Source organism: Macaca mulatta, chromosome 20 (assembly GCF_049350105.2).
Source record: "Macaca mulatta isolate MMU2019108-1 chromosome 20, T2T-MMU8v2.0, whole genome shotgun sequence".
Taxonomy (NCBI): domain Eukaryota; kingdom Metazoa; phylum Chordata; class Mammalia; order Primates; family Cercopithecidae; genus Macaca; species Macaca mulatta.
Window position 1 is genome coordinate 58,814,770 of NC_133425.1, and position 16,828 is coordinate 58,831,597.

Genomic DNA, 16,828 nt, shown 5'->3' on the forward strand with positions numbered 1-16,828 from the left:
TTATTACGTGTCATAGTAAGGGAGACAAATGTTAAACAAATAATTATGCAGGTGAAGATCGCAAAAGAGAGTAAATAAAACAGGTATCTACTCTCTTCAGTTACTGTTTATAGTTTATACCAGTGATTCTCATTCATAATATTAGAAATTTATTAGAAACTATGAGGAATTTATAAGAAAAATACCAAGGACTTACATGTGGGCATATTTAGAATCACTAGAAATATGTCCAGGACATTGGTATACATTTTAAAATATATTTTCAGATAATTATAATAGGCAGAAAATCTTCTGATTTGTAAATTGATGATAATGTCATCTGGACAGGGGTGCAGACATCTCTGCTCTCCTACAAACTCTGATAGGCTGCTAACCTGCTGGTTTACTCCACACAGGTAGGAACCTGACCCTTTACATGCCATACTTCCCTGCCCCTCCTACAGACCTTTCATGTGGTCCTCAATAAAAAGCTTTAATGAACGAGCATATAACTTAGCAAATAATGCTACTATCTGCCTAGTCTTCAAAGTTATAAAGAAATGTCTCTGATTTCTCTCTGTCTACACTGATTTGCGTAATGCTTTTAATCCCACCATATTTATTTTTCAAGTCATTTTTCCCAATCTCAACAGCTATGGTGAGACTCCATAATCTATGACCTAGTGATTGTATTGGTGTCCTAACTATTGTTTTTCCCCCTCTATAATTTATTCCACTTGCTCCTAGAACAAAGTTATCTTTCTACAGTACAGATCATGTTATTCTCTGTTTGAGAAAAACAGTGAGTAGAGAAAAATTCCTTCAGAAGAGTCAAGTGTAAAAATTTTAGATTCTTTAAGATTTCAAAGACATTTTCTTACATAGCTTACAAACAGATATCTGTGCCATAGAATGGGGTATTTTTAAGTGTATATACAGTGTAATCTGTGGAAAAAGTTCATAGGTGTATATCTTGCAGTGGAACTGTCGAAGGCATTTGAACCGGAAAACTCCATCTTGAGTAGGGGCTGGATAAAGTGAGGCTGAGACCTAGTGGGGTGCATTCTCTTGGGGTCTGGATTCAGACCCCTTTCCAGTAACAGAGATGTTCTTATGAAAGATTATTATCTCAAATATTCATACTCATGCGTCTTTGTGAGATGCTGTTCTTCAACACTTTTCCAATCATTGTGCCTGAAGAATATACACTATGTAATTACTATAGACAATTTACTAATGTAGTTAGAACTGGAGCTTTTTTGGTACCCGATTTATAACTTAAGGAGCCACTGAAACTTTTAATAACCAGGAAGTCCACATATTATAAGCAACAGTCACTGTGAAAAGTCTGGGAGATAAGTGGTAGAAATGTAGTTTCCTCACATAATAAAGCAGATTATTAAATTTCCTAAAATAAGTAATCCCATAAGAATGGTCATATAACTTCATGAGTCACCCTGAAGACTCACTTCTATTTAGAGAGTGAATCTCCTGGATTAGAAGATTTGCATTTAAATGGTATTTTCCCCCCTTGCAGCTACAGGTTTCTGCATTGGATAATACTGCTTTTTCTTTGTGTCGCACATCCATAAAGGGTCCTAATAAATCCCACCATTGTGATGAACCTTGAGTTTGTCAAAAGACTTTCAAGCTGTTCTAACAGATGCATTTGAAATAGGGTTTTCTGTATTTCCTTTTGGGAGTTTTTAAGGATCTTTAGGATAATTAGCTATTTCCCCACAGGCCATTTTTATAAATTAAAAAAATAAAATGCCACCCATCTTCTTAGTGAATTAAAGAAAACAGGCATTTGAAATCTAGCCACTAATTTCAATAGCAAAATGGGCAATAGTTTAACAATTATAAAAATACTCTTCCTAATATTGTAAGCCTTTTAGTCCAAAGTATTTGAGAAGTTAAGTAAATAATGAACTAAAGAGAACATTACCAAGAATTGTGGTGTTGAAGGATTCTCATTTAACATCACAGAACTCAGGTTATTTGGTATAACATCTCCATTTTAGAAATGACTTGTCCAATGGCAAAAAGGAAGAATCATGGCTAGAATAATGTAAAGGATGTGGTAACATTTGTGGTAGGTTGTAGATATTTTGTCAATATCAAATGTTTTCTAGAACTGTCACAGACTTAGTTCAATGTGCTATTCATTACAACAAAAGACACATGTAATGGAAATGCCTATTTGAGGTAGTTGAGAGAGAGATGTAGAAAAACTTTGTACATATTTAAGCCCCTTTTACAAAAATCATGACAGAAAAATCTGACATAGGAAAAGTATGAAAGTCAAAGAAACGTGACCTAACTGATTCAATCTTGTTTCTAACCTCCAGGCTGTCCTTGTTCATTCCTGGGCATAGGCCAAGCTAATTATGGGAGGAAGTTACTTTATAGCTTAACTTTGAAATAAAAATGGTAACAGCCCCTCTCCCAAACTAACTCCCTCCTTGCTTGGGGATCAGACTGCCTTTGAAAAACAAACAGATTAACCACAACATTATAAATTATGTTTCGGGGGTCAAGCAGCCAGAGGCCACAAGAATCCTAACCTCCCCAGTTGCTCCTGTAGATAACATTATTGTTGTGAAATCTATCATTGGTGTTTGAGGTATTTTCAGACCCTGCATTCTGATGGACCAGCTGGTACCACTCAGACCAGTTAACTGGCTCATCTGGTCTTCTGGCCTCCACCCAGGAACTGACTCAGCCCAAGAAGACAAGCTCCGAGTCCCTCTGATTTCATCCCCAAGCCACCCAATCTTTTGTAGACCGTTCTACACTTCCCATTCTCTAGGGCCTTGCCTACCAAACTACCCTTAGAAAGACTTAGCCTGTGAATTTTCAGGGAGCCTGACTTGAGTAATAATAGAACTCCAATCTCCCATGTAGCCTGCTCTGCACTTATTAAACTGTTTCTTTATTGCAATAACAGTGTCTCGGTACACTGGCTTTTCTGGGTGGTGAGTAAGATAAGTCCATTGGGTAATTACACATATCATATCTCCATATTCTACGTGTGCAGTATGTAGCATAAACCACTCTTGAAATACACAAAAGCAGACTTGAGCCAATGGAAAGATATGCCCCTTGCTCTTGGTTGAAATGTCTTAAAACATCACAATTTTAACTCTCCCTAATTTGGTTTAATTTATAATTTTATTTTGATTCCATTAAAAATACAATCAATACTTTTTTTTCTTTAGGGTAGTAAATTGATACTAAACCACACTTAGAAGAAATAAGCACACAAAAACTTTTAGAAAAAAAATCTGCATAGAATAATTAATGGTGGATCCTGTCACATATTGAAATCTGCTGGATAACTTGTTCAAAATAAAATAAAATTTTAAAAAAGTAGTATTTTCACAAAAGCAGACAAAACTGTGAAACAGAATACCATCCAGAAGAATACATAATGGTCTACAAAATCCAGCATAGCTAAATATCTCAAAGCACTGACTCAAAGTGGAACTTTTAAAAATAGTGCTGGAGAGCAATTAGAAAAATAATTAAATTCAATCGATTCCTCATATTATGTGCAAGAAAAAACCCTAAATGAATCAGAGACCTAAGAGGAGGAGGGGAAGGTGGCGGGGAAGGAAAGAGCAGCAGAGGGCGAAATTTTTAAAAACTTGGGAAAAAATGAAGAGAATGACAAGGACAGAATAACCTTAATATATAAAGAACGGTTAAATATTAAGAAATCAATAGCTCACAAATCATACAGAAAAGTGGGCCAATAACACAAACAAGTCTCAGATAAAGATATTACAACGAGCATTAAACATATGAATAGATAAGACTTCATATAGAATAAGAGAAATGCAAATTAAAACATTCATATACTGCATCTCACCCATTGGTTTGGCCAAACTAAAAAACTTGACAATGTACTGTCTTGTCTAGAATGAGAATCTGCACTGTTCTCCCACATGTCTTACATGCAAAATGATAAAACACTTATAGGAAGAGTTTGTCAACATTTAACAAAGTTACATGTTCATTTGTCCTTTGCCCAAGCAATCTACTGTCTAAGAATTTATCCTGAAGATACACTTGCAGCAATATAAAACAAAATTAATATATATATATTTTTATGTAATATAAAGCATAATACATTTTAATACATATAATACAATATACAAAATAAAAAAGGACAGTGTACAGTTATTATCTGCAGTATTATATGTGAGTGCAACACATTGAAAATAACCTAAATGCCCAAACATAAGAAATTTGTTGAACAAATTATTTCTATACACCATGTATTGTACACTACATAGTACAGTGCTGCTTTGAAACTAATGAGAATGTCTATTTACTAATATAAAGTGTTTTCTAAAATGCATTGTTCAATTGAGAAAGAAAAGTGCTCAAAATTATGTATTGTATGCTGCCTTTTCTTTATAAAAGAAGAGAGGGAAAAAAGTAAAAATTAATGAGGAAAAAATCCTCTTTAAAAATGAATTTAAAAAATGTTCACTTTTCTTACTATGCTTAATTTTTATAATTTGGGGGGTATAGGAATTTGGAAACTTCCTTCAAGTACTGTACAATTGAACTAATGAGCTAAAGAATTGTTAAAAGCTGTGGTTCTTACTGAAGAAGAAAATATCTGTGTCTACAAATACATAAAATCATGATTATGTGTGTATATATTATGTATGTGTTTAAATTATCTATGTTGCATTTTTTTTTTCCTATTCACTGAAGTGGCTTAGAAGCAACCCTAATTCTAGTAGTAATGAGCAAATCTAGTTTTCAGAAGTTGGTTTCTAAGAATCACTACCAAAAGAAACCAGAAATCCTCAAGACATAACAGATTGTAGACCGAGGACACCGAAAGTGCAAAATGAGCCTGGGACATCTAGTTATGCCAGCGGATCCAGAAATGATGGGGACATAACAAAAAGACACAAAGAGATGCCTTGAAGGGGCCTCTGTAGCCAAATCTGAATAATTTTGTCATCAAAACAGATAAAGACGATGACAGATTTTAACTGCTTAAATAAAAGGGGAATGTGTGATTTTGCTTTGACAATAAGCAGATAGATATAAAGATTGATAGATAAATCACATATAAGAAAGGAAACAATGAAAAAGAGAGAACACATTCTGACAGTGGCATTTCAACTCTTCAAGGTGATGGGAGAAGAGGAGGTAGAAAATTGCTACTGTGCAATTCTCATGATTAAAATTGTACCAGGTAATTTTCGTGGGGAGTGAGGGTTGATGATGGTAGTACGGCCTCATCTCAAAAAGTTTCCCTGGAGATTGCTTATTATGTCGAAAGGCAAATATAGTTGTATGCAGTGGAGAAGCCTGACAATGACTTGAGGATCATGATAAATGTCACTTTGAGTGACAGCCAGATACCATCTACTCCTGAATGTGTGTGATACATGAGAAATGATTCTGGCTCATTTGTACCATAAGATGGAGAGGGATCCACAACTTGAATCTCATCCCCAGAAGCACCAGACAGCTCCAAAACTGAGGAACAGTCTGTAAGATAATTGACCTGTACTTTTCAAAGTGTCACTGTCATGAATGGTGCAGTAATGCTGAGAATCACTTTCAGATTAAAATACATCTAAACATACTACACAGCTAAATGTAAAACATGTCCCTAAACGATATGCTGTATCAGAGGGGCAATGCTATAATAAAACATTATTGGAACAATAAGTATCTAGCAAAAAAGTGGAAAATGTGCAGATTGTTGTGTCAAGATTAAGAATGAAGTAGTGTCCTTTGCATCACCTGGACCTGATGTAATATATGTAGTTGACCTAATAAGTGATATTCACAAAATGGAGAAACATGTACACATAATTTCTGTTATAATTAAATGCTTGCCAGGAGTCATGCTAGGCACTTCACATCTATCATTCCAGATAATCTTTATGATTGACTTAAGATATAGATACTAAGGGGAAACAGAAATATATAAATAATGCATCCAAGTGCCTGAGGTTCTTTCGAAACATCTTACTTTAGATAATTAAAGAAATTTTTAATTTCTACTTTTATACTGATGATTAATTTTCTCCTAATGAATATTAAAACCCAATGTTTTCACGTGGTATTAGAAAATTGCTTTAGAAAATTGGTCAATAGTTTATATCTGACTCATTTGAAACTACCTTTGTTATGTTTCTTATTGTTGCTCAAATATTTCTCACTCGTACCGAAAAATAAATCATTTCAATAAATGCATACTTACACCACAGGAATTCTCTTGAACTCTTGATGTGAAACACAACACATACATGACTTGTAGAAAAAATAATTTTAAAAAGCATATTTATAAAAATGAGACAAAGTCAATTTTTGATATAGTTTGTAATACTGATAGAAAAGACTTACAAAATGTGTATTTTAAATATGAATAAAGCATATGTCTATTTGATTGGAAAAGTAACCACCTATCACATTTTGAGTGCATTATAATGCTCTTTACATATAGAGAGATTTAAAATCTGGTTTAATTTCCAATAGGGTATCTAATTTGAAAAAATTAAACAATTATAGTTTATAGAGTCCAAATCATTCATTTTGAAAATTGTAAACTCACTTATTTTGACTTTCCTGTCAACCTCTAGGTGAAATGTTCCAAAAGTTTGCCTAGTGATTTTCCCATTAAAATGCAAATCAGTTTTCCTAAATGACAAATATGAAATTAAAACCCTCATACAAAGTGGAGACATGCCTTAATGACTGCAAATTTAAATCCATTCTTGTTAAGATCTGAGTTATGGGGTTCTATCATGAATAGGAGAAAGTTTGCCAAAGTGGTTTCTCACACTTTCTCATACTTGATAATGTGATGTTGACTGTTCAAGAAAGTATTTCCAATGGGAACAGATTTCAATTGATAATACTAACAAATTACTAATAAATAGACATTGAATTAATTATGTGACATTTTAAAATTGTATGTCTATGCTCAAACTTTGACAAGCATCAAATAATTTGGCACTGAAATCTCGTATTTCTGTGATGAAAGGAACCTGAGATTTTGGATATGGGCGGTGTTAATAATACTACTTTACTGTGATATCTTGTACCTGTATGGTATGAATGTATTTTGTAGTATTCTTTAAAAGCTCAATTATTATAATATGGTAGTCTGGATTGGATTCTGGTATAGAAAAGACACTGGTAGAAAACTTACAATATCCAAGAAAGTCTAGACTTTAGTTAATAATAAGGTGTCAATGCTTTAATAGCCTGAACACTTGTGATTGATAATTTCTGATACTCAGCTCAGAGTTCTAGGCAAATAGAGGTATTATTGACTTTATATCAATGGGAAAATCAGATATGGTTTGGTAAAAATTTCCTTTCTTCCTTTCTTTCTCTCTCTCTCTCTCTCCTTTTCATATGTTTTTTATCCTCTAACATTACTATTCCAAAAAAAAAATTGTCTGCATTTCACTCAGACTGCCACTGTCAGCTCCAGCTTCAATACTTCTCCATTTAACATTCCAAGAAAAAAAAAAAGAAACTTTTCCCTTCTACAATGTCTATGTATTAAAATTGCTAAGGTACTAAAACCTGTTTTGGTTACTTACACCGTCCTTAACATGATAGTAATCAAATGAAAGACTGCTCATTTTTGAACAACCCAAGTCATGTAAGCTAACTAATACCAAGTTAGACTATATGAAAAAATATGTTTTCTTGGGAAAACCAAATCTAAACAAGCACATCACCAATACACCTGATCTCAAACATGAGATCTTGCACCGTGCTTCCACAGTATAATTTATATTCTTCAATCAAATTATTCTGAATCATTACAAGTCTGCCCTTCTTTACATTACTGGTGACTTAAGAAATAATGCATGATTATCTTTCTATCTCCATGTTTACCTGATGTTTGTAACTACAAAATTCTTGATGAACAGAAATAGAAAGACAATGAAATCAATCTGAGGCAAGTAAGGGAAATTTGGAGTTAGGTATGTGATAGGGTGATATTCATTTTTACTTGCAATATGTGATGCTCAGTCTTTGTCTTAGTTCCTGGATGCTAGATTTTTTTTTCTATATTAAAAAATGATTTTATAGATACTCTCCAACAAATATAGGGTCTAAAGTAATTGGGCTCTATAGTAATTTTTTAGGGATAACACGACAGGAAAACTTTCCTTTTACCCATTTTTATCACCTTCACACACACACACACACACACACACACACACACACACACACACACACAGTCTTTGTCTGTCATCAAATATTTAGCCTGGTATTCATCTGGTCCCAGGAGAGCCACTGATTGATAGATTGACTTGACTGTTTGTATAAAGGTCACTTTGGGCTCTGCTCTAGACCATTTTTGCTTGTATGTTTGTTTGTTTCCTTTGGGGAGACTAACTTTTATCTTTGGTAACATTTTCTCCTTCTACACCATTAGTTTCCTCCAGGGCTCCCTCTTCAAAACCCATTGAGGATATGCCCCATAGATCTTGGCTTTTTTTTTTTTTTTAAGATGAAATGTTTTAAGTAAGGCTTCACAAAAAGTACTGGAAGAAGGCTGTATAACTTATCATTAATATAATCAGTGTGTTGAATGTCTGCAGTAATTATATTTGTCATCCAATAGGATTGATGACTGCGTTATGGAGGCATCTGTGAAGTTCCAATTTTGGGTCCTTTCTCCTGAGAGAAATAATCAGAGGCAATACCTGATACACAGGAGACAATGCTTTCTGCCATGTGGCTCTATGAGCATGGCTTCAGTTCAGCGGAGAATGTTTCATAATGTAACTAAGGCAGAAGGTGGGGCAAACAGATTGTAAGCTTACAAGGTGACTTGTACACAAAGTCTGCCTGCGAGGACTCCTTTATGGGGAACATGAGAAATTCAGTGAAAAATATTTATTTATTTTCCCTGAACCATTCTGTTCGTTGGAGTCACAGAAAGAAGAAAAACACAGCAACAGAAAGAGTCAATAATAGAAAGGCATGTAAATATAAACTGATTTACAAAAACAATAATAAAAGGCTTACATTTACTGAGTGCAAAATATGTTGCTTTCAATAGACTAATAATTTCAAATGTATCTTTTCATTTAATACTCTAAATAAACCTCTGAGTTATTGTTATTTTCACTATTAGATGAGAAAATTGAGTTTCAAAAACAGAGTAACTTACTTCATTTTACAGATCTAGACAGTGGTAAAGGTAAGGTTGAAACCTGGTAGTATGATCTGAAATATTTATTCCTGTTTTTTCAAATTTATTTATTTATGGATTTTTTTAAGTTTCGGGGTACATGTGCAGGATGTGCAGGTTTGTTACATAGGTAAACGTGTGTCATGATGGTTTGCTGCACCTATCAACCCATCACCGAGGTATTAAGCCCAGCATGTATCAGCTCTTTCCTTAATGCTCTCCCCCGACCACCCACCCCTGACAGGCCCCAGTAAGAGTTGTTCCCCTCCGTTTGTCCATGTGTTCTCATTGTTCAGCCCCCACTCATAAGTGAGAACATGCAATGATTGGCTTGCTGTTCCTGCATTAGTATGTTGAGGATAATGTATTCCAGCTTTATCTATGTCCCTTCAAAGGATATGATCTCATTCCTTTTTATGGCTGCAGAGCATACCGTTGTGTATATGTACCACATTTTCTTTAGCCAATCTATTATTGACTGACTGGGCTGGTTCCACATCTTTGCTATTGGGAATAGCACTGCAATGAACATATGCGTGCATGTATCTTTATAATAGAATGATTTATATTTCTTTGAGTACATACCCAGTGATGGGATTGCTGGGTCAAATGGTATTTCTGGTTTTAAATCTTTGAGGAATCACCACACTATCTTCCACAAAGGTTGAACTAATTTATATTTCCACCAACAGTATAAAAGCGTTTCTATTCATCCGCAACATCACCAGCATCTGTTGTTTCTTGACTTTTTAATAATTGCCGTTCTGACTGGAATGAGATGGTATCTCATTGTGGTTTTGATTTGCATTCTCCGATCATCAGTGATGTTGAGCTATTTTTGTATGTTTTTTGGCCACATGTATGTCTTTTTTTTGAGAAGTGTTCATATCCTTTGCTCACTTTTTAATGGTTTTTTTTTTCTTGTGAATTTGCTTAAACTTCTGTTTATTCTTAATGTTTTCAGTGTTAGAGAAAACTGCACATACTCCTGAGGTCACTAGGGACTCTGGAATCCTTGGAAGAATACCACAAGGGATAAATTCCAAGGTCTCCATGATCCCACACTCTGTGTTTTCTTTCCTTGTTATTCCTTTACTTCCTCAATGGCCTGACAATCAGGTTGACCACATCTCAGCAGACATATGTTTTGAAGAGCCTAAAACATGTAGTGTTAGTTTCAGTAATATCACTTCTCTTTTAAGTCCTGTAGATAATTTTTGTTAATGAAATTCTGCAAGGTAGAGGTGGTAAGGGTAAGTTTTCAATTTGGTTTAAATTCATGCTGTTTTCCTATTAGGCTGTTTTGCTATTAAAAAATACATTCATCCTCCTTGCTGGTTCCTTCCTGCACAACGTCTATGTTTGAGGAGAAAATAAGTGAAAGAAAGGAATAACAGTAGACATGATAATCATCAAGACATATGTGCATACATAGAGCAGCTAATTCATTCATGAAACTTGTGATAGCTACTATTTATCAATGTGCTAATCACGAGAATAAACTAATCTGTTTTGTCTTGGTGTCATCATATCCAGAAATCAAAGGCAGAAAAGGGAAGACTTATAGTTAGGAAAAAAATAATATGAGAGAGGAGCAGTGACAGCATATAGCTCTTATAGAGGATGGTCAATGTGATTTATATGATAATCAAAAGGAATGTGTGTCAGTTTATTGAATATTATCTACAAAAATCCCATTTTGACACCTTTGACAACCCAAAGAGTATGAACTTCAAACACTGTGTTAATGACTTTGATGATATACATCACAATAGGTCAGCTGACAAAATTCTGAAAATTCAGTTGATATTTGTAAAGGGAATTTTTATTGTCATTTGGGAAATCAAAGCATTTTATTTAAATACTTCTGAAAGCTGAGATGTGAAAAGGAAAATATCAGTAGTTGTTAACAGTATGACTTTTGAATCAGAATCATTAACCAAATAGATTTCTGAAAGAATTGGGGATAGATGCTATTGCAACAGCACGTCAGTTCAGACGGGTGTTTAGATTAAAGAAAAGAAAAGAGAGATTGACTGATGATTGAAGATTCAAACTCAAAAATATTGACTTCAAACTTTTAAGTAAATGAACACTAATGGGAAGACATAGGGAAAGAACCCTTTATGGGATCCAAATTCTTAGCACATTCTTTCTCTTAGCGAAGTTGAACTGAACTCTGAGCTCATATTGAATCCCCAGGAGTTTCAAGGGAGTTCAGATGAGCCCAACAGGGGGCAAAGCAAGATCTGATCATGTCCTTTTACTGCTTTCAGTGTTCAGTGTCTCAGAAGTCAGTGGGGATGCTCAGTGTGAAGAAACGTTGTGGGAGCAATGAATAAGGGGAGGCATCTGTATCTTTTTTGCCCTCTGTGGCAGAACAAACCCCCATTTAATGAATGAGCTAATTTATCATTTGAAGTTCACTATTAGAAACCATTGTGTAAGCAGATTATTAGCAATTTAAAGTGTGTAACTTTTTGATAACCCCCCAAAGTGCTAATTTTTTAACCTGTTTTGAAATAGATGAACCCAGCTATAAAACCAAATTGCTCATTTTTTAGTTGAGAGATCATGCAACTTACCAACTCTGATATCAGTGCAGTCCTCTATAAAACAGGAGTAGCAGTACCTATTTCATAAGTGACACGTGAATATCAAATGTAATAACATACTTGTAGTGCTTCCATTGGTATCCGAACTGGACACATAACAAAGGCTAGGTGCTTTCCTGCTTTGATTCTATTGGACATTTCTGATACTGACAAGACTAAAATATGACTCATTTGTAACATCAGATGGGCAAAATAACTCTAACTTTGATTTACTTGATTATTTTGATAACTGACTAATTTTAAACCAAATAGCCAAATAGTGACTATATTGCCAAGATTTTCAGGAAAATAAAATGGAAATATCTAAGAACATAGCTTAATACTACTAAAATTTGTCAGTGTGCTCATGTGTGGACATTTTAGGAAAGATTCCAGGAAATGATATTTCGTTTTTCAATATTCAAACTCCTTTTTTTAATCTATATATTTTTGAGGACCTATAGTCAAATGGCTATGGATTAATTTACATAACTATCAATTAATGCTTTTGTTGGTTGAGGTAGATGATGGTACCGTGTTAGTCTGGCTTATTTAGAAATTGGAACTGGAGAAAATTTTACAGTTCTGACATTGTATTGATAAAATTAAAAACCAGGACAGTAATGATGATGAGAATGAGAACCGAGTCAAGGAAAGCTAGGAAGCTGAGAGCTTAAAGAAGACACAGCCATTCTATTACTGCATGTGCTTATGTGATCTGCAGAACTTTATCTCAAAGGACTACCAAAAAAAAAAGTGATCCAGAAAAGAGATAAATGAGCAGGAATCGACCTACATGTCCCCATCCCACCTGCCACTTACTACTGACCAAGGTTTGCTCTGTTGTGACATATGCCCTTTGGTCGCCACTCATGAAGACTTGTGGGCTTATGTGTAAGTCTCAAAAAAGGTAAATACATAAAAAGTAAAACAAACAAACAAAAAACAGTTAATTCTCTATTAATATAACTTGACACTTGGGGCCCTGAGTTTGAACTTACAGTCACCTACCTCAGGAAACTCAGAGTGGCTTTCAGAGGTTCCCAAACTTTCTCAGTTTTAATGCCCTTTGTCAGAAATCTCATGGTGCCCCTATGCCAAAAGAAAGACATAAAAATGCAGATTACTGCAGAGTTAGGCTCAAATAACCTAATAAGTACTGTACTTTTGTCCTAAGGACTTGATGGCCATTTTTTTTAAAAATGCATATGAATTGAAAGAAGATATAACATTTTAATTTCATTCTTAGCTAACCACAATGAACTACTAATGGGGTTTGTGCACCCATTAAATGAGGTACAATTTTTCAAACCTTGGAATGTAACTATATCACCAACCTCATTTCCTATTTTTGTGGCATTCTTATAAAGACATAATGTCATAAAAATATATAATCTAATATTTAAAATGTGAACTACCTTGGAGGTGTACTTTGCAGGTTGTCTAACAGACAGAGTATTGCTTGAAAATGTGAAATGCCCTTCAGAACTCCTGGGTACCATGTCACATAAGAAACTTGGGTGTCAGAAAAGGCAAAGGAAGCAGGTAGCACCTTATGAAATAGGAGTTTGGATGAAGGAATGAGAAGCAGTTTAAAGCTCTGTGTCCTATCAGAATCTTTTACAGACTTTTAAATCAAAATTCTCAGAAATATCAGGTAACCAAGTAGCCAACCATATAATATTGTAGAATATTGACTCAGCTCTGGATTCTTACTCTTTGAGGAAAATCTTGATTCTAGGAAGATATCTCAAAGTCTGAGTTTGGTAATGTATGAAATGAAACTAGAAACTACTAGTTTCATTTCTGGGCTCTCCTTCATTAATTCTCTGAGAGAATTAAAAGAGCTTTTCATTTAAAACATTTTGCACATTACTTATGTCATAGCAGTTGCTCAATGACTATTGTCCTGCTGCCTATGGTGGAATCCCAAAGAACCAAGGAATCTAATCAATTTCAAATGCCAACCCCCAATATCATCATTTCTTAGAATCTCTCCTTTGATTTTGTGTTACTCTTCCTTGAGACTAGAGAGCAAGGTTTTCCTAGGTAAGAAGATAAGAACATATTTTGAGGCTTAAGAGAAGTTTTCCCAACATCTAAAGCGATTTGACCACAGTGTTTGTGAAAATCAATTTTAAGTTTTCTAGAAAAACCCAGCTATTTCAAATTACACATAATGGACAAGGTGCAGCAAAGAACAGATGTGGTCCAGTGACCCTTAAGCTGCTATTCCTCATATAGTTGAAAGCTACAGGTAAATCAGAATCTTCATGATATGTGCCTATCAAGTTTGTCTCCCAAGTTTGTTTCCCTCTGTACACATAAGTATCAGCCACTTCTCATGCTTTTGATCCTATACGTTAGATAAACCTTCACCCTTGGATTGTTGGTGTTGCTGCTTCTTGTCTTCATACATTGTAAGTTTTAACACCCAGATTATAAACTATGGCACTCTTTTCTTTTTCTTTTGTCTAGTACCCCAGTCTTAGACCATCCTGCTCCCAATTAGAATTGTTCATTTGAAAGATATGACAAGATTCCACACTTACATTACATACATAGTGATGGGCCAAAGGTGATAGGTATCATCATAAAATTTCGTATGAAAAAAATATATAGATCAACAGTTCAAAGTTCATGTCAATTCTACAAGCCTGTCAAATTCTCAGATATGCTCATTAAGGGAAAACAAGAATGGGTGCTAATCAAATAAAATAAGTGCCTTGCAGTTATTAATTAATTGAAAGATAAAATAATCTGTTGCATTAAGAAGTTGCTTTATATTCATCACTAAGTAAATAATTGCCTCATCTCACTCTTCTAAAATAAGAACTTTGTATTAGTCCCTTCTTGCATTACTATAAAGAAATACCTGAAACTGGGTAATTTATAAAGAAAAGACGTTTAATTGACTTCCAGTTTTCCAGGTTGTATAGGCTTCTGCTTCTGGAGAGGCCTCAGGGAACTTACAATAATGGCAGAAGATGAAGGGGAAGCAGGTACATCTTACATGGCTGGAGTAGGAGGAAGAGAGAGACGGGGGAGGTGCCACACACTTTTAAACAACCAGATCTTATGAGAACTCACTCACTGTCATGAGAACAGTAAGGAAGAAATCCACCCCCATGATCCAATCATCTCCCACCAGGCCCCTCCTCCCATACTGGGGATTACAATTCAAGATGAGATTTGAGTAGGAACACAAATGAAAACCATGTCAAATTTAGACCTTAAAAGATGATTGATGGACTTCTAGGTCCTGGTTTGCATGTAAGGAGCTTGAAAGTCACCACTCCATCCCAAAAATAAGTAAATAGCTGAACAAACTGAAAAATAAACAGCTCTTCTCAGATTTGTAAGAGAATTCAGGTCAAGTGGAAAACCACTCCCCCAAAAATGAAAGAGACAGATAGATAAGGAAAATTTCAAGTTACTGGTGCAGAAATCTAAGAGCTGAAACTTCCAAAGGAACCAGTGTCAGTGTAGGAAAGACTTACCTGCAATTGATGAATTGCTGGGGGCTCAATGTGGAAAATTCTGAGCTTTAAAACCTTCAGAGGAATCTCCACACTTTTGTGAAATGTATGCCCAGGAGCTCAACCAGGCTTTCATAATAAATAGTGAAGAAAACTTCCCTTGTGCTTCTGTCCAAGGAAGAAGAAAATAAACTATTTTGAAATAAGACAGATCACTCTGTTCTTCTTAATAAGGTCTGCCCTCAAGAGAAACTATTTTACCAGAGTCTACTGTGCAGGGTTTTTATCAGATTCTAACTGGTTTGGTGGAAGGGAAACTCCCAACTCCAGCTCACACTAGTCATCCTGTCCAACTGACAGTGTTTGGATGTTTGTCCTTCCAAATCTCATGTTGAAATACAATCCCCGATGTTAGAGGTCGGGCCCAGTGGGAGGTGTTTGGGCAATGGGAGTGAATGTCTCATGAATGGTTTGGTGCCCTCCCTGCAGTATTGAGGTCATGTGAGAGGTGATTGTTTTAAAAAGCCTGACACCTCTGCCTCTCTCTCTTGCTCCCACTCTCGCCATGTGACACATTGGTTTTCTCTCATGCTCTACCATGATTGTAAGCTTCTTAAGACTCTCACCATAAGCCAATGCCAGCACCATATTTCCTATACAGCCTCTAGAACTGTGAGCCAAAATAAACCTTTTTCTTTATAAATTACCCAGTCTCAGGATTTTCTTTATAGCAACGCAAATGAACTAGCACACCACCTAAGGTGCAGAAGTGGAGAGTGAGAAACACATAAAAGACTCACGGTACAGAAGAAAAGGCTCAGTAAAAGACTGAGACCTTAAAATAGTTCTACAGAATCTATATATTCCATATTCATGAATAGGAAAATGAAACATTGTTAATACATCAGTTTTTCCCAACTTGATTTTTTGGTTCAATGGAATCCAGATCAACATTGCAGCAGCTATTTTTTGGACATTAGTGTGATCATGACATTTTCATGGAGAAGGAAAAAACCTAACGCCAAAAAGATACTGAAGTAGAAGAGCAAACTCAGAGAACTGACATAGCTAGATTTTAAGACTTACTTTAAAGCTACAATAATCAAAATGGTGTGGTACTGGAAAAAGAATAGACACATAGATAAATAGAACATAACAGAGACCAGAAATAGGCCCACATAAATATTGTCAGCTGATCTGTCACAAAAGGAACAAATACGATACAATGGAGACAAGATAATCTTTTCAACAGATGTTGCTAGAACACCTAGACATCTACCTTAAAAAAATGTATCTAGACATAGAATTAACACCCTTCACGAACATACTCAAACAAATCTCAAGATGCATTACAAACATAATTGTAGAATGCAAAACTGCAAAAGTTCTAGAAGATAACAGGAGAAAATCCAAATGGTTTTGGGCTTCATGATGACTTTAAAAAATATAATTAGAATTTTTATTTTAGATTCAAGGGATATATGTGCAGATTTGTTACCTGGGTATATTGCATGATGCTGAGGTTTGTGGTATAATTGATTCTGTGACTCAAGTAGTGTGCATAGCACCCA

The 16,828-nt window shown here is 35.0% G+C and overlaps 1 long non-coding RNA gene across 1 annotated transcript in view; it reads right to left on the reverse strand.

Moving 5' to 3' along the window:
- The window catches only part of LOC114674372 (uncharacterized), a 68,879-nt gene extending 53,282 nt beyond the window's left edge, over positions 1 to 15,597 (reverse strand). The window contains exons 1-2 of the long non-coding RNA XR_003725424.2: positions 15,279 to 15,597; positions 12,790 to 12,870 (exon numbers count right to left, since the gene is read on the reverse strand). This is a non-coding gene — a long non-coding RNA (uncharacterized LOC114674372). The remainder of the gene's footprint in view (positions 1 to 12,789; positions 12,871 to 15,278) is intronic.
- Positions 15,598 to 16,828: the final 1,231 nt, after the last annotated feature.